The sequence below is a fragment of the Scomber japonicus genome, chromosome 2, assembly GCF_027409825.1.
Source record: "Scomber japonicus isolate fScoJap1 chromosome 2, fScoJap1.pri, whole genome shotgun sequence".
NCBI lineage: Eukaryota > Metazoa > Chordata > Actinopteri > Scombriformes > Scombridae > Scomber > Scomber japonicus.
In genome coordinates, this window is record NC_070579.1 from 8,819,768 (window position 1) to 8,840,944 (window position 21,177).

Sequence of the window (21,177 nt, forward strand, 5' to 3'; positions counted from 1 at the left end):
CAGAAGTCAATCTCAACTTGCTGAAGGCAGACCACACCCCAGGGGATTTGGGAGAAAAGGGGGCCGAGGGGTGGTTACTTTAGATGAAGCCGTCATGGCACAGCTAAATTTAAGCACTGTGCCGTCAATATACTCTGAATTTAATAACTCTCCCAGAGCCAGGAAACAAATGGTCAATACTCTTGTCTGAAGTAAAGCTCTTGTGAAAGCACATTAACAATTCACAATGAGCATATACTCTAGACAATTATTCCACAATCCTACAGCTTTGTACGGATAATTGCAGTGAATTTGATTGTGGATAAGAGATCTTAATGTCACAATTTCAACATGAAAGTGAACATTTTAGATTAGAGGCTGTATTAGAGTGAATAAAGGCACTTGTCCATGTGTGTGTGCACCATTTCATCTGTAGTTGACTTGAATTTGATAGGAGCCAGGAAAGCCAGCAAGATTAGTTCCTATCTTATGTTATGTGGTAGATAAAATCAAAAGTTAGCGTTTTTATGTTGCAGTTTATACATGTTTCATTGGATAACAAGATGACAGGTAATGAAGGGAGAGCGAGATTGGGAATCACATGCTACCAAGATCCCCAACTGCTTGTATCATCTGCATATATAGTTATCCATCCATCTGTTCTTAACAGTAAAAGTCAATCTTAATAGAACAGAAGAGAGCATAAGTAAGAATAGGGACAGTTATTAAGTTGTTTAGGTCTTCTTGGTGCTTTAATGCTATGCCGACACTAAACTCTCATGGTCACAACATAATATGTCAATTGTTAAGACAAAATGGGTAAGACTTTTGGAGTTTCTCTACTACACAGTTCCAGCACGACTCGACTCGACTCGGCTTGGTTTTTTTAGCGTTTCCACTAGGGGGATAGTACCTGGTACCTGCTACTTTTTTAGTACCTGCTCTGCTGAGGTTCCAAGCGAGCCGAGGCGATACTAAATGTGACGTCAACAGACTGCCGGCCACTGATTGGTCAGAAGAGTTGTCGTTGGAAGAGTCATGAGCCGTCCCACACAAGAATCAAACACGCCATTTTTAAATACCGGCTACAGCGTTACAGCCATACGGCTCAATCTTCTTGCTTTGTGTGTGACAGAAAGCCACATACAGCAGCAAGTACACCACTGCCTCCAAGTCCTCCATTGTTTATGTGTTTGTGTCGCGTATAAAACGAAGTCACAGCAGTTTCGCGGAGACGTGCTATGACGACCCCACCCACGTTGAGTAGGTACCTTTTTGTAATGGAAAAGGTCGTTCCTGGAACCGAGCCGAGTCGAGCCGAGTAGTGCTGGAACTGTGGAAAAGCGCCATTTACTGATTGCTGAGTCAAAATTCACATGTAGCCGTTACCTTTTTAAAGCATTTCCAATAAAATGACAATCAGCATATCCACAACTATGTATATCCCAAACTTTGAGTCTAAAAAAACTTATTAACACAGTTGTTGTTGTTGCTTGTGTGCAGTTTTTGAAAACCGTTATCAGCAGTAAAAGTAATAAAGCACTCATTAACAGCACAGTGTGTGGTACATTACAAGTAATTTACTGGAACTCTTGATTGTTTACTTATTTATTATGGTTCATTTAAGCAGCTATAACAATGCCGATGCCATTCATATTCAAAAGGCAGCAGTAAAACGGGTTTATCTCAGTCCCCCATCAGATTAATTGCAGTGCTGTTCATGAGGTCATGTGGGTATAAGATGTTATCCGAGAGCCGGCAGTTGTGCTCGAGGAAGCTAATGTGGTCTGGACTGATGCTTAAACTCTCTTTATTTCATGCTAATCTGAAGTTAAAGAAAAGTATCTATCAAGTTGGCTTTAAAATCCCTGTCAGTCCCTCACTATCAAACCTGAGCATTAACACAACACTTTCAATACTGTATTAAATAGATCTTCATTAAATATCTGCATAAATTCCATATAAGACAAAACTTGTATTACAGTATATGTCATCTTTTGTCTTTATTCGTTGATGTGGTTTAAGCTATGTTCACACTGCAAGCTTCAGTGCTCAATTTATTGCAACAATTTGTTTGGCTAACTTTTTTCTTTTTTTTTTTTATTTGGTCATTATCAATTTCCAGTTTGAACTGATCACAGTCCTGAAGATACCCACATCATTTGGGTAAGAGCCAGCAGTTGTGCTCGAGAAAGCTAATGTGGCCTGGACTGATGCTTAAACTCTCTTTAATTCATGCTAATCTAAAGTTAAAGAAAAGCATATATCAAGTTTGCTTTAAAATCCCTGTCACAACACAAGATTTCCATTAAATGTCTCCATAAATTCCATATAAGACAAAACTCAAATTGTCAAAAACTTGTATTACAGTAGCCTATATGTCATCTCCCCATTGTCTTTGGTCCTTTGTCTTTATTCATTGATGTGGCTTTAGGCTATGTTCACGATGCAAGCTTCAGTGCTTTATTTATTGCAACAATTTTATTTGGCTGACTTTTTAAAAAAAAAATTTATTTGGCCAATATCAAATTTTCCAATTTGAACTGATCACAGTCCTAAACTCTCTTTATTTCATGCTGATCTAAAGTTAAAGAAAAGCATAACTTAACTTTGCTTTAAAATCTCTGTCAGTCCCTCACTATCAAACCTGAGCATTAACACAACACTTTCAATACTCCATAAATTCCATATAAGACAAAAAACTTGTATTACAGTACATGTCATCTTTTGTCTTTGTTCATTGATGTGGCTTTAGGCTATGTTCACACTGCAATTTGTTTGGCTGTTCACTTTTTAAATGTTCTTTTATTTGGCCCACATCATTTGGGTATGTTCATGTTCAAGGCTGCAAATTCATAAGCAGATGATAACGAGGATGAAGGGAATGAGACTGAAATGTGTATTAATGGAGTGAGTCCTTCCAGCACAGAAAAAGTGACATAAAAAATTCTGATATGACTGTTCATACTGAAATTGCACCAAAAAAAAAAAAAAAAAAAAATTCAACTTTTGCCTGCAGTCTGAACGTCGTGATTTCGATGCCTGCTAATGAGCGTCATTTGAGCTGCTGTCTGTTTATCGCTCGAAGAATATTCATTACACCGGCATGAATATTCAACACTGTCCTCTATCCTTGGAGCACTTGGATTATTGATAGGCTGCTCATTGGGGGATTTTATCTTTCTAACAGTGACAGCTTCATAGCAGCCTTACCTGAGCTTCCTGATTGACAGAATAAAAAAAAACAGTGGTTCAGTTTGCCAGAATTGTGATGAAGTATACAACAGGAAGCAGTGCAACCTGTGCAGAGATCATCCTGTACGCTAAATGTCACAGGACCTGTCCCTCCTCTACACGAAATGCATCAACAGTCTCATTTTCATTTTCATTCTTTATTTTTAGATTTGCTAAATGTTGCCTCTCTGTAAAGAAATTCATCCTTACTTTCGCTGTGTAATTGATCTGCCTCAGGAGACATTTTTTTGCTGCAGTATTTAGCTCACATGATAAATTATGAATCAGCCGAGTGAAATGCCCTTTAAACAGTCTAATGATCTTTTATGATTATAAGAATTAACCTCATTCACTGCCAGTATGAATGAATTTTGGAGTATTGTCCACCTGTTGCCTCAGGCGGTGTCTTAACACGAAACCATTTGCTCATATTTTCAGTAGCACGTTGACTTTGAAGATTTCATGCTAGCTGGATAAGATTTTAAATCTATGACTGTTCCAGCTATGATTCACTTTCCGAGCTCTGGGGCATTTGAGTGGAAGCTGCGCATATGTGTCTGTGAGGGGTTGGTGTGTGTATGCATGTGTGTGTGTGTGTGTGTGTGTAACTAATGCCTGTGTTTATGCATGTGCATGCTTATGAATAGATTTGTGTGTTGATGTTTTTGTGTTGATGCGAACCTAAACAAGATCGTCTGTCACACAGCTTACATCTCACTCTGTAGTGCACACAAGCAGTGAATCATTGCTATACAGTAGTAATGATGGTGCTTGGTATGATATAGCTTGGCTCTCGTATAAAAAGCACATGCAATGAAAAAGAAATTCAGATCACACATTCACTCACGCCGTGTGTTTGGCAGAGATGAGGATATTGCAGAGATTGCTATTTGTTTATAACACTGGAAACCAGAGATTGCCTCTAGATGTGTTAAGTATAGCCCATCCTGTGGTAAGCGTATGTCTTGGACATGAAAAGCAGCACACATGCATACAGAAACAACAACCTTACAGATGCATACACCTTGTAGGACTGGTGTTTGGCGTGTGAGTACATCTGAGGGAATGTAACATATTCGGATCTTGCATTGTAGAGAGGGTTAGATATGAATATGGATGGATGCCTACTGTTCTGTCAAGGGGTTTACACTACACTGGATTTCAAAATAAAATTGGAAAATGATCCAGTTTAAAGGTTGTTTAATGGCATCTATACACCAGAGAAAAAGTCAGTTCATATGTGACCTTATTGAGCATGCCCTCGGATATGGCTCTATATTTTCATCTCTTCCCTGTGTTAAAAAAAGGTAAAAGCTAACATAGGTGTGTTTGAAGATGTATGATTTGGAGATACTTCTTTTTTTTTTTTTTTTTTTTTTTACTGCACAGTAAAATTTTCCTAGTTTGAAGGCAGTGTCCAATGCAATGTTATGTCTCTTTTACTACTTTTAATAGCTATCAGACAGCCCATTCCTCTATTCAGTGCACAGAGGCATAAGCTGAACAAGCTTTATCGGGTTACATATTATAGATAATATTTGCCGGCAGTAGGGAGGGCTTTGCTTTTTCATAGGATTTGTTTGAAGTAGTAAAAACATAAATTGATGCCAGTCTCATTCTTTAAGTGCCTCCTCAGGGATACACAGGAAAAGTACATTTCTTTAGCATATAAATCACTGTTAAATAGTAATTATGTTTTATGGTGTGACAGTGTTCTGGTTAGGCTCAGGCACAAAAACTACTTGGTTTGGGTTAAGGAAAGATTATGCTTCAGGTTAAAATCATCACTTGGTCGCCGTGGTTACTACTTTCTGAAAGTTTGGCAACTGTCATCGCCAACAGTACACACAACATTCCGGTTGAAAACATAACCCTTGCAGGTGGAAATGGGGAAGTGAACAGAGGTTGAGAGGTCTAAATAAAGCAGTCACTTTATTTTGATATCATCTGGACTTTTTCACTTCCTGGGTCATAATTACTAAGATGTTGTCTGTCACTCAAATATAACTACAAGTTATTTTTGGTCACAGTTGAGATGGGGAATATTGCACAATTACCAGATTGGGTAGCTTGGCCTGATATACAGTATAACCTAATTTAAAAACATCACAAGAACCCAAATGTGTAGATTGTGTTATGCATATATGAGGAATGATTGTCAAATATTTTATGTAATATAGCTGATTAATGCTATTTCAATGATCACCAAAAAAAAATTTTTTAATTCCCCATATGCATAATTGTACTATTGCTTAATTAAAATAAGGGTCTAAATGGGTCAAGTGTAAAAAAGACTGAAAAAAAAGATGTAGCTGCAAGTAAAGAATATTGTTAGAAAAATAACATTGGCACAGTCCTTGGTTGGTGTGTCACAGTGTGCTGCCTACTCAACCCTCAGCAGTGATATTTTCAGTAATCAGATGTGTGGAGGAAAAACTTCCCCCAGTGCTCTGACATTTGAATGGCTGGTTTTATACAGAGAAATCCCACCTCAGGCTATCCAGGCAGCCCTTCAGCTAGTACGTCCTAGAATACAAACTCACACTGGTAGGCACACATGTACACACACTTCCTGTCCTGTTGATGCAAATACGATAAAAAAAAAATGCACACAAACTCCACTCACACACACTACCTTTCTTTATGGGAAACACTGACAGGAAAAGATGCATAATCAAGCACAACTGAAGCACAGACACACATAGCTGACACCTCATCATATGCAATACACACATTTGACCCTTACTATATGTATTAATGCAGGCGCAGTCACAATGTGCAAAACACAGTGACACATACAAGCGCATGCACAGAATACTGTTTAGAGTAATTGACCTCAGAATTACAACCGCTACGCTAGGGGACTCAACAAATCAGGTAATCTGCATTTTCTGGAAACAAACACAACTGCATCGACTGTTCATATCATATTGGTAGGACTAGTTGGAGAAATACTCAAACTGCAAATAAATATAATAATAGACATTCTAGTCTTAAACAAGATACACAAATCCCCCAGCTTTATGGATATTCATATAAGCTAAAATAATGATTCTGTATACATTATATTATTTTCAGGATAAAGTGACTGATTTGATACCCTCCTGTTATCCTCGAGTCAAGGAAGGAAGGATGGAAGGGAGGAAGAAGGAAAGGAGGAAAGAAGGAAGGGAGGGAGGGAGGGAGGGAGGAAGGATGGAAGGGAGGAAGAAGGAAGGAAAGGAGGAAGGAAGGAGGGAAGGGAGGGAGGGAGGGAGGAAGGAAGGATGGAAGGGAGGGAGGAAGAAAGAAGGAAGTAAGGAAAGGAGGAAGGGAGGAAGGTAGGAGGGAGGGGGAGGGAGGCAGGGAGGAAAGAAAGAAAGAAGGAGGAAGGAAAGAAAGGACAGACAGAAGGACGGAAGGAAGGGAGGAAGGAAAGGAGGAGAGGAAAGGGAGGGAGGATGGAAGGGAGGAAGGAAGAAGTAAGGACAGGAGGAAGAAAGGAAGGAAGGAAGGACGGAGGAAAGAAGGAAGGGAGGGGGGGAGGAAAGAAAGAGAGAAGGAGGAAGGAAAGGAAGGACAGACAGAAGGAAGGAAGGAAGGAAGGAAAGAAGAAACAGTCAAAACAGACGACACAAAGATTAAAAAAGCAAAGCATTTAATATAAATGGAAACAATAACGAAGAGAAAACAGAGAAAAGTGTTGGCTGAAGCTCTTTGCACAGCTCCTCCATCTATGGGAGTTATTAAGACTACAAATCACTGCTCACTGAATTCACCTCCATTTCTTCTGTATTCACTGCTGAGGCATTAGCAGTTTAAAGAAAAAAGCTTTTTAGTCTTTCACTTGGTTGGATGATTTCATACCAAAAACCATAAAGACTGTGCGAACAAATGGCTTGTAATATTAGCCTGTCATTTTATGTGGATTTGCTCAAATTATTACAATTGCAATATTGCCAATTCCTTGAAATGGGTTCTGATTTCTCTCTCAGCTTGTCAGAGTATTTGCACAAATGACAGTTCGTCGTCGTCGTGAGAGAGAAGAAGAAAGTGGAAAAAGGGAAAAAGACACATGCATTGACATTCTCTGTGCATTTGCATATGTGTGATGTACTGTATGAGGCATGCAAACACACACATGCTGTACACAAACACACAAGAACACACAAGAACAAATATGCTCACACGTTTTAAATTCTCACACATGCATCACACACGTCTTGCCCCCCCTCCTCCCTCCCTTCCTCCCACCCCTCCCACAGTCTTGATGGTGCAGTTCACGCATGGCTTGGAGATAAATCAATAACCGCATACATGTTTACATTCAGTGAACACATACACACATTCATTCATACAGCTCCTGAAATACACATTTATTCTAACAGTTAACTGCATATAACCTGCTTGAAACACTACTGCTGTAATTCTTATTATGTCTCATTGAATTAAACTGGACGCTTCTGGACAGATTGCAGGGCGTCTCTGTACAAGTCAATGGAGAATTCACCAACTTCTCACTTGATTTCTAACCTCAGTAAACGTTTTCAAAATGTGTTTATGGTCTCAATCGCTAGTTTAAAGCCTTCTTCAATGCAGTATGATGTTCATTTGGGACATTTTGGCCTCCCTGATTTTATACTTGACGATAAAGCAGGGTATGCGTTAGGGCGTGGCTACGTCCTGATTGACAAGTTGATTGACCAATGTCCTCGAAATCCAGCCCTCGTAACCATAGCAACCTCCCCGCTCCGCCCATGGCCCCGCCTCATGCCCATATAAGTAGAATCCGTGTTTTTATTTTTCCCAGCATGCACCTGAAATTTTCAAGATGGCGCTGCCCAGACTCGAAACTATTGGCTTCCGAGCAGCAGTCCACAAACCAATGGGTGACGTCACGGATGTTATGTCCATTTCTTTTATACAATCTATGCTTGTGACAAGGTTTGGACAGGATTTGGACAATTTCTTATCCACCTGAGAGTGGGAGAGTGAACAAAATATTTAATTTAAGTGCTGTTTTTAATCAGAAGCACGTACGATGTGCGGTACACTGGGGAGAAATTGTTGAAATATCATAACAGGGAGGGATTATAAAGTATCTCTCGCCACTTTCCTGGTTAGTGTGGATCATTAACCGGAACTGCTTATTACTAATTTGGTGATAATGTGTGTTGGCAACAGGATTCAGTGTTTTTAAAGGAGTCCATTTTTGACAGCTTATGTACCTAGACCTTGAAATGGATATCTATGTCTCTATATACAGAGATAGGTTTCATATCCTCTTCATCACATTGTCCTCAATGTATGAGAGGAATCCTTGTGTGAAACGTTGTGTATAATAGTCTTAATCTTGTGTGAAAAGTTTCAATAGTGCTTGCCTGACATGCCATTGAAACAGTTCAATAGTGCTGCCTTTACACTGTAGGTAACAATATTAACAGTGTAAACCTTGAGGATGTACTCGTCTGGCTTCTTTTGAATTATATAAATGTCAATGTTTTGTCAAGTCCTAATGTACTTGACTTTAAATTATAAGTAATGTAGCATGTAAGAAGTGTGTGTGTGTGTGTGTGTGTATGTGTATTTAAAAATAGGTAGGTTGAAACCACATAATGTTTTACACACTGCTTCTGTACTTATTTGCATGCAGAGCAGAAAACACATCCACTAATACATGATGAACTCTCACTCAACCATGGGCGTAGCAATATTACAATAATTTCACATTCAGAATACATTACTTTGTGGTACACATCCACATACCGTTTTATATATTAGGTGTTTCACTTGTGAGCTGGTTTATTTTACTGAGCAAAACAAACCTCAAAAGGTGAAGAGGGGGGAGGCAGAGGGAAGGGAAGTGAGAGTAAAGGACAAGATAAAAGAGGATCAACATAGGAAGAAAGCAGCAGGTGAAGTAGTGTGAGACGTAAAGGATAAAGGTAGAAAGTTTTTAAAAAAATGGGTAAAGGGATGTAGAGGACAAAAGGTAAAATAGAGATGTGTCAGGGTAAGTAATCTTCAGGACCACTTCAGCTTTTCAGCCGCACTTGTTTGCTGTCATCTCTTTCTGTCGTTCAGTCGCTTTCTCTCCATCATTCCCATCCTCACACACAAACTGTCTCCTCTGTCTCTCCACAGGGCTCTATACTTTTCCTTCTGTAGACAGCTCTCTCTATTGTCAAGCCTAGCACCTCTCACTCTCTCTACTATCCATATACCCTCCACCCTCCATCTCACCAGACAGCCGACCCACCTGCACACACACACATATAGATAACAAGCCAATCAAACATCAAAGAGTCAATCAGAAGCTGAAGCCTCCAATTCCCCACACAACCATGGAGGTCTCCAGGTTATCAGTCAGTTTATAATAAGCATGTTCCACCATGAGCCGAGCAGCCAGCAGCCCCTTCATGTTCAGGATGTCCTCCCGTAGCCTTCTATCTGTTTTTAATCTATCTTTTTAAGCTGTTTTAAACTGTCTGGAACTGTTTTTTCCACCCAAATTGAAGAAGGCGATTTAAAGTCTGTGTAAAGTAAGAATAAATATGTGTTCTGAGTTTGACATACCACAGAAAAGTGTGTTGTTAACCATCCTGCCAAATTTGAATGATTAAAAAAATCGCCAAATATATGAAATTAGGCTTCAAAGTTGGAGTGCCCGCCGAGTTCGCCGAAACTCCGCCCCCTACCAAGTGTCACCTGTCACTCAAAGTCACCACCTCTACCAGAAACATGGACGCTATGTCTGAGAGCTTTCTGCGGCTAACTCAGCGGCTAGCCCGGCGGCTAACTCAGTGGCTAGCTCGGCGGCTAACTCAGCTGTTAGCTCAACGGCTAACTTAGCTGTTAGCTCAGCGGCTAACTCACCTAACTGACTAACTGTAGACTGTAGTAGTACTAGTGTGCGCTCAATGTATTTGTACCTTTACAGCAACAGGGGCGGGTTTATGCTAATCACACCCGTCCACTAAATCCTGAACACAGAAATCTTGAAACACAGTTTGTGAAGCCTAGCTCCACAATTCAAATCTAAAAGGTTGAAATGCTTTTTACACCTTTTTTAGAAATACATTTATGACCTATTTAATGTGTTTCCATATGTTCAAAATGCTCAAGAGTAGGAAAATGTATAGTCATCCTTACTAGTCATCAACGTAGTGGTCAACCAAAGCAGGATTCGACACAAAAACGTGTCGTCACGTGAGTGTTGCAGGCAGGGACTCATTGACAATCCTGGACGGCTGCCTGGAGTACCTGATGTTGGTGACATCCTTCAGCATGTCTTATTACAGCCAGCCTGTCAGTGCCACTGATGGTCTCCAGGAAACTGTTGTAAAGCAGTGGCTCTCCTGAAAAGAGCTCCATCCTGAGATTGATGTCAGATGCATGTGTGGCCTTCACAGTCTGCCAGGCCCTCCAGTAACCCACTAATAAAAAGCTACAAGTCCAGTCAGGTCCGTCTCCTGTGACTGAAAGAGGAGCAGCTGTTCGTTCAGTCTCTGGTGGACAGCTTTCAACAACATGATTAAAAATTCACACAAGGTCCACTGCCACGCGGGGGAGGACATTGGTGTAATTTTTTTTGTGAGTTGACAATCTTTTAATATATTTGGACTAAACATCCTCTTATCTTCGTCAGCAATCAGGAAACATTAGTACAGGTAGCAAACATTTAATTCCCCAGATCTGTTTTAAATATTGCAGCTTGGATCAGTTAAATTATAACCCATGAGCTGATTAGATGAGGAAGTAAACGTGACTGTGAAATCTTGTGGTCATCACACTTTTAAGGAATATCTTGATTTTACAACACTGAAAATGGACCAAATGCCAAACCAACCAATTTATTTGGAGGCACAACCAACTGTTTGGTGTTTTTTTGACCCTGAAACTCACATTTTGGTTATAATTTGATCACACTAAGAACATATGTATCAGAATCATGTCTATATTTGGCATAGTGTCAATCCATTGCTGCTTTGGTGATTTTATCAACAGTATCATAACTAAGTACTTACTGCATACATGCTGCAAAAACAGATACATGCTTAATAAATATGTCTATTTCAGTTAAACACTGTCCAACCAAAATCAACATAGGACATAACTTTTAATGTGGTTAAAGCTGGAAAGTCATCAAATCAGTCTGCATTCATCTTCAAATGAACAAATCTCTGCTGTCCACTGCTGCTGCTTTCTACTGTATGAAATGCTTCTCCGTCAGTTCATTAAAAGCCCTGCAGTGTCTGAAGGCAACACGACTGACATGTTGATAAATCAGCAGCCTCTGAGAAGTGCTGCACCAGAGCACAGTGCAGCTATGCATGACCGTTCACTGTGTTTACTTTCATTAAATCACCTGATGTCACCAGGCGGCTACAGTATAAACACACACACACACACACACACACACACACACATACACACACACACTCACACACACACACACACACACACACACACACACACACATACACACACACACACACACACACACACACACACATCTACACACATCAGACCGGTTGGTAAGGAGACAACAGGTTAGCAGGACTCATCAAAGACTCCTTTACTAATTTCTTTTCAGCAAAAACAAGTCCTTGGGACACATTACAGTGCAAATGCTGTTGTGTAACGTTAATTACTAAACTACGTGACCGTGTATGAAGTGAGATCCATTAGTATTATTGCTGAAATATGGAGCTTTTCCACTACATAGTTCCAGCACGACTCGACTCGACTCGTTTTTTTTTGTGTTTCCACTAGGGATAGTACCTGGTACCTGCTACTTTTTTAGTACCTGCTCTGCTGAGGTTCCAAGCGAGCCGAGCCGATACTAAATGTGATGTCAACAGACTGCTGGCCGCTGATTGGTCAGAAAAGTTGTAGCTGGTAGAGTCATGAGCCGTCCCACACAAGAATCAAACCCGCCATTTTTAAATACCGGCAACAGTGTAACAGCCATACGGCTCAGTTTTCTTGCTTTGTGTGTGACAGAAAGACACATACAGCAGCAAGTACACCATCGCCTCCATGTGCTCCATTGTTTATGTGTTTGTGTCGCGTATAAAACGAAGTCACGGCAGTTTCGCGGAGCCGTGCTATGACGACCCCGCCCACGTTGAGTAGGAACCGTGTCGAGGTGAGGCGAGTCGAGTCGTGCTGGAACTGTGTAGTGGAAAAGCGCCAATAGTGTCAGGTGGATATAATCATGTAAACAGCTTTACCAAATCAATTTCTTGCATTTTTATTGATATTTTTTATTGTTATTATAGTGAATAACTGATACAAACAAACAAACAAACTACTCCATCCATCTGTCTCTGGTTGCAGATTTGAGTTGTGTATTCATGTCGTGACACTCCAACAGACATTTCGTAGGTTTCATAGGTTTTGTTTCTAAAAAATCCTTTATACTCACTACCTTGGTGAATTCCCAGAACTTTCATACATCTCTTGCCGCATCTGAGACTTGCTCAGTGCTCAGCAGATTGGGAACTGTTCCTGCAACGGCTGCTTGCTGCAGTAACAAGCTCTCAGTCTTTCTCCAGGTACACTTTGGCGGATCAAGCTTTTTTTATACATGCCTACACTATCAATCAAACCCTCGGGTGTGTGAAAAGGAAGAGGGAGAGAGGAGCCAAGAAAAGAACCTTTGCAAATTGTACCTGTGTGTTAAAGCCTCTCTCTCTCTCTCTCTGTGTGTGTGTGTGTGTGTGTGTGAAAGAGAAAAAGCAAGAGGAATGCTCTTCTTCAGCGTGTCTATGTGTAACAGACAAACTGAGAGAGCTAAGTGTACGATATGTCCGGGCAGTCGTGCAGAAAGGGTGGATATGGGTTCTTTTTGAGTATGAATTTAACATGAGGTGTGTACAAGAGGAAAGGGACAAGAATGCAAAATACTTCTGACACAAGTGTAGCTTGTTGTTTGGCAGCATAGCAGCTCTCAGCTACTGATGGTCAAATGAGAGAGGAGGTGAAATGGAGAATAGAGAGAGATATATTTTGATGCCAAGGCAAAGAACTTTTTTTTTTCATGGTGAAAAATAATTATAATCAGAAAGATGAGGAGGAACAGTAGAGCAGAGGAGTTGTCATGAATTGCAGGCTGAAAAAGTGAAGGGGAAGAGGCTTTCATGGAAGCTTGTAGAGGGATGAAAGGAAAGAAGAGGAGAAGAGAGAGGGCGTCATGAATCACAGGGTCAGGATGTGAGGAGAGACGGAGGTGCTAGATTAGTGCAAAAAAAAAGGAAAGTGAAGGAGAGATATAGAGTCAGATGGAGGAGAAAAGAGAGTCGTGAATTGTGAGGTTAAGATACAGACAGGGTGGTAATTATGGGCGCTGTAAAAAAAAAAGTAATAAGGAGAAGAAGTGGAAAAAAGTCTTCAGGCCAGGATGAAGGATGCTGCAGAGAACTAAATATATAAAAAAAGAAGAACAATAATTTTTTTAGGCCAAGATGAAGAATAGGGTGTTTATGGAAGAATAGAGAAAAACTGAGGACTGAAATGAACTAGCAACACTAGAAACTTACTTTTCTAAAGGCAAGGGGGTATGTTTGAGAAGAAGAAGTTATTACAGCATATAGTCCAGAGGTGTCAAACTCATTTTCATTCAAGGGCCACATACAGACCAGTTTGATCACATGTGGGCCAGATCATTAAAAATAAGGAACGAAGGAACGAAGGTAAAAGGGAATGTAGGGAGAAAGGACAGATGGAAGGAAGGGAGGAAGGACAGATGGAAGGAAGGACAGATGGAAGGAAGGTAGGAAGGAAAGAAAAAGGGAAGGTAGGGAGGAAGGACAGATGGAAGAAAGGGAAGAAGGATAGATGGAAGGAAAGAAGGAAAAAAGGAAGGGAGGGAGGAAGGAAGGACAGATGGAAGGAAGTGAGGAAGGAATGAAGAAAGGAAAAAGGGAAGGTAGGGAGAAAGGACAGATGGAAGGAAGGGAAGAAGGATAGATGAAGGAAAAAAGGGAAGGTAGGGAGGAAGGACAGATGCAAGAAAGGGAGGAAGGAAGGAATGAAGGAAGGAAAAAGGGAAGGTAGGGAGGAAGGACAGATGGAAGAAAGGAAGGAAGGATAGATGGAAGGAAGGAAGGAACAAAGAAAGGAAACAAGGAAGGGAGGGAGGAAGGAAGGACAGATGGAAGGAAGGAAGGAAGGAAGGAAAAAAGGAAGGTTGGAAGGAAGGAAAAGAACACAGGAAGGAAAGTGGGCCGGATTGCACCCCTCGGTGGGCCGGTTCTGGCCCACGGGCCGCATGTTTGACACCCCTGATATAGTCCATAGCTGTTCAGTACGGCCACGCTTGAGAATGAGTTGAAAAGCCTGAGAAGAGCATTATGCCACTCACTGGCTGAAGGCGTTGAAAGTGTCAAACACAGGAGTTGGATGTAAAGGAGGAAGAAAAGAGAACTTTGTGACTATGTTTGGACATTTTTTTGTGAGATTTTCTGAAAAGTTGGTGACGGGTGGAAGGGAAGGGAAGGTTGTTTTTTTTAGACCTTGTTTAAGCATCTGTCACTGTTCAGCAATGTGACACGGCTTCCCGGTAGGATTATACGAAGGTCCTCTAGTGCCTCTAGACTCACTTGGGACCATTGTGCTTCATGCTGCTCTATTCAATATCTACTTTAACTGACAGCTTAAGAAGGGCAGGTTCACAATGTTTCCAAGTCTTATGAACATTGAGTTTTTCTTGCTGTAATCATTCCTACAGTATATCGTCTGTGTCTCTATTCCTATGTGACAAGAGCATTAATGGCAACTCTTGTTCCATCACAATTTCAGTTTCAATTAGCTTCAACTCCCTAAACAACAATGCTCTTCTTTTTTGACCTTCCTGTTGTCCTCACCTGTCAAATTGACCCCGTCTGTTTTGACTGTTCCTTCTTTCCTCCCTTCCCTCCCCTCTTTCTTTGCTCCCTCCTCCTTCCATCCTTCCTCCTTTCCTTCCTCCCTCCCCCCTTACTCCTTCCTTCCCTCCTTCTTTACGTCTTCTTCTCTTTCATCCTTCCTTCCTTCCTTCTTCCTCCCTTCCTTCCTCCTTTCCTTACTTCTTCCTCCCTTCCATCCATCCATCCATCCTTCCTTCCTTCCTTCCTTCCTTCCTTCCTCCCTCCCTTCCTTCCTTCCACCCTTCCTTCCCTCCCTTCTTCCTTATTTCCTCCCTCCCTCCTACTTTCCTCCCTCCCTCCTCTCCTTCCTTCCTGCCTCCTTTCCTACCTTCTTCCTTCCTCCTTTCCTTCCTTCCTGCCTCCTTTCCTTCATTCTTCCTCCCTCCCTCCTTTCCTTCCTTCCTGCCTCCTTTACTTCATTCTTCCTCCCTCCCTCCTTTCCTTCCTTCCTGCCTCCTTTCCTCCCTTCTTTCTCCCTTCCTTCCTCCCTTCCTTCCTTGACTCGAGGACAACAGGAGGGTTAAGGGTCTTTGGGTTCTTTGCTTAAAGACTTAATAATAGTTTCTTATTACTTCTTGTAAGTTTTTCATTTTGAATGTAATGATTAAATAATCATGATATTCTTTTTAAGTGTCTCAGGTTTCACCATGCAGACAGATTTCTGTGCATTTCATATCATAGACAGAATCGGAGAGGATTAGTAGTATAACGTGGATCAGATATGGATCATTAAAAGTTCAACTTTATCAACTGCTCCGATCTGGGTTTTTTTATTACTTTCATTAGTAATGTTCAAATAAAAATAGTCAGATTTTGCCAGCTGCTTTGATTATTTTAGCTGCCAAACTTGTCTTCAAGTCAGTTTCTGTAAGCTTTCATAAGTTTTAAATTTGCTTTCTTTTTTTCACTCTCTCATTTAAATTCACTTCAGTTCAAAGCTGCCACATTGAATGCGCATTGCTGAAATAGGTTTTGCAATCACTAAAACATCAGAGCATGAGGATTTTTTTTTCTTTCCAGCTGTCAATATGCATAGCCTCTAGTCAAATGTGACCTATGTCACCACATTGATGCCTTGACTTGTGCTTTTCTACGCACTTCACACACGGATATACAATCTCCTGCAACCTTCAGGTTATGAATCTGTAAATCAGAGCTTGTCCACTTTCCCATTACATACTCAACTGCCTCTCGGGCATTGCTATCCTTTTGCACTCATGCACCTAAAGCCCTGCAACATCTACTGCTATGTTCTTATGTTTCCCTGATATGAAACAAATGCAATTCTTTTTTTGTAACATGCTAAAAGCGTTGTACTGAAAATCAAGCACTGAGTTAGAAGAATTTACCGAAGACGTCATGGACTGATTTTTCATTACACCCTGAAGATTGGTGCTGCAACCCGAGAGAAGTTCACAACAAAATAATAAAGGCTTCCTGCTGACATGGTGTGGAGGGATCATCAAAGCAGATGGCACAGCCAGGGCTTGGCAAAGAGCAATAAGAAATCATTTGAATGCGCTAAGTTTAGACATCAAGTGCTTCCATCATCCCTCGTGTGTTGAAGGATGACGCAGTGGAGCATGCATCACCATAAATGCCAGAGTGCCAGTAGGACACTGATGGCGTAGTTATTAAATGCAATGGAAAAAAACAAACCAAGAATTACAGCATATCAACACTGCATCACTTATAACATGCACAGAGAGACTATGGTGTTACTGTGTGTGTGTGTGTGTGTGTGTTTGACCATCTGGGAGTTGAGTACACAATATCTGATTCAACAAAATCTTCATGATGCAGCTCTAACAAGTGTTAACAGTTAACTTTGAATGAAATGAGAACCATAGTCATGGATTTCCTTCATCAGTGAGTAGAAAGCTGTTTCTGATACAAACATTTTTATTGACTACCCACTGGCAAAAAGACAAATAGTCTAGCCATTTTCAGATCTTGTATTCTTTAGAAGTGCCAAAGGTATTTTCCCCATTCATGTTCTAAATAAAACCAAATAAAAGCTAGCATTTAAAAGCAGTGAGCCAGTAAAAAAGACATTAGATACAGCTAAGACCATGGCCTGATTTTAATGAAGGCCACAGAAGAAAAAAAAATATGTTGAAATTATTTTTGTGAAGAAGGAAGCGTACCATAAACCATCACTGTGCACCTGAAATTGCTCCAACTGTGAATAGGAAACTAAAAGGCTCCTTTCAGAAAAAAAAAAACCTCTACCAAAGTATTTCCATGCTGGTTGACAATCACTTTGAAACACCTGACAGTGGAGATGTACCCCACAAGCAAGCATTTTCATTTGAACACACATGCTGTTGGATTGCTTCAGTCGGAGTCATTTCTCTAACTGTGAAAAGAGACAAGCCGGCATCCATAATTCTCTTTTTGTGCTGTTGTAGATGGGAATCTGATGGGAAACATGAATCTAGGTAGATGCTGCCAGTGTCCTCCTCAAAGACATTTTCTAGTAACACCAGAGCTCACAGCACAGCTTCTGACTGACATAAAAAGACCAGCATTGAAATAAAAGAGAACGGAGAATGTGCAGGTCATGTGCAGGCTTCCACAGTCCTCTGCTGATTTGTCTCGGTTCTTCTATCTGCCTCTCTTCATCTCTTGCTTGTGTCGTTCACACGTTCACACATGCACACATGCACACACATACTCTTATCCCTCGCACTAAAGCTGTGCAATAATGTGGAACCAAAGCATGAGTTGCAGCACGCTGCCTTATTGGCATTTCCATGTTTACACAGTTCTAAGCTCTCTCTGGTTCACTCCTTTATTATTCCTCTTAAAGATCGTGTAAAGTGAATTCAGACTTTTTCTTCTAAACACATTAAATAGGTCATAAATATATTTCTAAAAAAAGGTGTAAAAAGCATTTCAACCATTTAGATTTGAATTGTGGAGCTAGGCTTCACAAACTGCCCCTGTTGCTGTAAAGGTACAAATACATTCAACGCACACTACTACTACTACAGTCTACAGTTAGCCAGTTAGCTGAGTTAGCTCCCGAGCTAGCAGCCGAGTTAGCCGCCGAGCTAGCAGCTGTGTTAGCCGCCGAAAGCTCTCAGACGTAGCGTCCATGTTTCTGGTAGAGTTGGTGACTTTGATTGACAGGTGACACTTGGTAGGGGGCGGGGTTTCAGCTGACTCGGTGGCCACTCCCACAACGTTTGGTAGCAGAGAAAGAGGCTGATTTTTACACAACTTTGAAGCCTAATTTCATATATTTTGCGATTTTTTTAATCATTTAAATTTGGCAGGATGGTTAACAACACACTTTTCTGTGGTATGTCAAACTCAGAACACATAGTTATTCTTACTTTACACAGACTTTAAATGTAGTACTAATCAAAGGAAATTCAACCAACTAAAAAAATCACATTCATGGATTGGCTATAAGCATTCATAATATTTCAAGTGCTACAAGATCCTCGAACTGCATCCTATGACATGAGCACATAGGAGTGTTAAAGGCTCATGGGAAGGTACAGGGACATTTAAGCTTTTGAAAATACCATCAAAACATTTTTATTTTTCTTCAGTACTCACTCCCCTCTTGGCAAGTTTGTCCTTGATATCTTTAAAATAAAAAATGATGGGTCTTTATATCATGTTTATAAGAATTTTGCAGTATTTGCACAGCCTAGTCATACAGTACCTTAGTGATTTTTGTCTGGGCTCCTCTATTGCTTTAATAGGTAAGAGAGGTCAGTACATGGAAGATAAAGAAGGAGTAAGTGATTTACTCCTTCTTTATGAAGGAAGGAGTTCATAAAGGAGTAAGTCCCATCTAACAAAATGTTAACAAAATGTTAGACAGGAAGAGATAAAAGCATATCGTTAAATGAGAGAAGATTTTATGATTGCAATAGTGTCAAGAAAGGAAAACCTAGTACTTGTTTCTTTTTGGTTCTTTGCTTTTGTTGGTCAATAATTAGGGTTAAATTGGAGATGATATCTAGATATTTGAGTATTAAGACATTAAGACAACAGATGAAGGAATTATATCTTTCCTTTAGCTGAAAGACTTCTAACACATCCAATATGTAAAATCCTATAGATAGATATATATATATATAGGGCATAGACATGAGATGAAAGGACAGGCATCACCACATCTCAAGGTTTTCCATAAATAGAACAATAGGAGCATACATATATATATATATAGAGAGAGAGAGAGACAGAGAGAGAGAGCAAGAGAGAGAGAGTGAGAGCAAGAGAGAGAGCAAGAGAGAGACAGAGAGAGAGAGAGAGACAGAGAGAGGATCAAATAAAGCCTAAACACACCTTAACCCCCCACTCCGTCTTTGTAAACCCTCTCTCTCTCTCTCTCTCTCTCTCTCTCTCTCTCTCTCGCTCTCTCTCTCTTGCTCTCACTCTCTCTCTCGCTCTCTCTCACTCTCTCTCTCTCTAATCCATCTCAGACGGACGCTGTCTTGTGAAGAATGATGTGTTTGCATTTTGTCCCTGCCACACGTTTAGCAGGACAAGACGAAACACCTCAGTCTGTTTAAATGCAATTACAGTGACTGATGACTCTCAACATGAACCCCATCGTGTCTCTGTGTGTATCAGTGTGTCCCAGTATATCTGCATGTGCCTCTACGTCTTCTTTACGTGCACTGAGCTTGTGCATCTCTGCTGATTTGATTGTGTGTTTCCACGTCTTGATGTTTTTTAAGTATTATTATCTGTGACGGTGCAACAGATCTAAGCTATCACTTCACTTCTTTTATCCTTGGATGACTTGATTTGTGACAGTTTGACAGCAAAGGAGAGGCTTGCATTGTATGACTGAGTGTTCTCTAAAAGGTCATGTTATATTTCTGATAGGTGATTGTGTTCAGCTGGCAGAATACTGTACTTACATAGAAGGAAGTCAGCTGACAATGGAGCATCCCATCTTTTCCCTTTCCCATCTATGATGCTTTAAAAAGTAATTTTGAAAAACAACAAATAGACTTAACACCTAGATGAGAAAATAGATTATTTGTTAGTACTTTATAAAAAAAAATTATCAAGTCATATATGCCACCTCTATATTTGGAGCCTGGTTAAGTCTAGATTGATCAAGGCCTTCAAGGTAATAAGACACCTTTGACGACTGTTGACAGGACGTGAAAAATAGTGTCCTAACTTGATGACATCATGGTTTTATACTAATACTATCCGTCCACTACTGTGACACTATGATGGTTAAGTTTAAGCCATGACTATAAGGTTAACCTTTGTGTTGTCCTCCCGGGTCAAATTGACCCCGTCTGTTTTGACTGATCCGTCTTTCCTCCATCCTCCTTCCTTCCTTCTTCCATCCTCCCTTCCTTCCTTCTTCCATCCTCCCTTCCTTCATCCGCTCTTCCTTCTTTCCTTTCCTACCTTCCTTCCTCCCTCCTTTCCTTGCTTCTTCCATCCTCCCTTCCTTCCTCCTTTCCTTCCTTCCTTCCTTCCTTCCTTCCTTCCTTCCTCTCTTCCTCACTTACTTACTTACTTACTTACTTACTTACTTACTCACTCACTCACTCACTCACTCCTTTCCTTCCTTCTTCCTCCTTTCCTTTCTTCTTCCTCCCTCCTTTCCTTCCTTCTTCCTCCCTTCCGTCTTTGACTCGAGGACAACCTGAGGGTTAAGGAAAGAAAGAAACACATGTTGACTAGTGGTGTAGGAAACAGGAAGTGAACAGCGGTTTTATTCATCCATCCAATCTCCCTTGACCTCCTCTTGCTGTGGACTTAGTGGCACCATAACAGCCCCCCCCCCCCCCCACACACACACACACACACACACACATACACACACACACCTGATAGACGAGTCATAATTCCTACCGGCTACCAGAGGGCTTTGTCACTTGAACATAAACATATGTCATTTGGGGCATTTGCCAAAATGACTAATGCTGTTGTTGTTGTTTCTTGAGAGGAGAGTCTTGGACATGAATCAGTGCTTTCAGTGCTAAATTCAAGAACCTTATATTCCCAATTATCCAACCTAAACCCCAATTTGTTGCAGTGGTATAACAGCATCAAACTACTTCCAGGTTCCTTGATG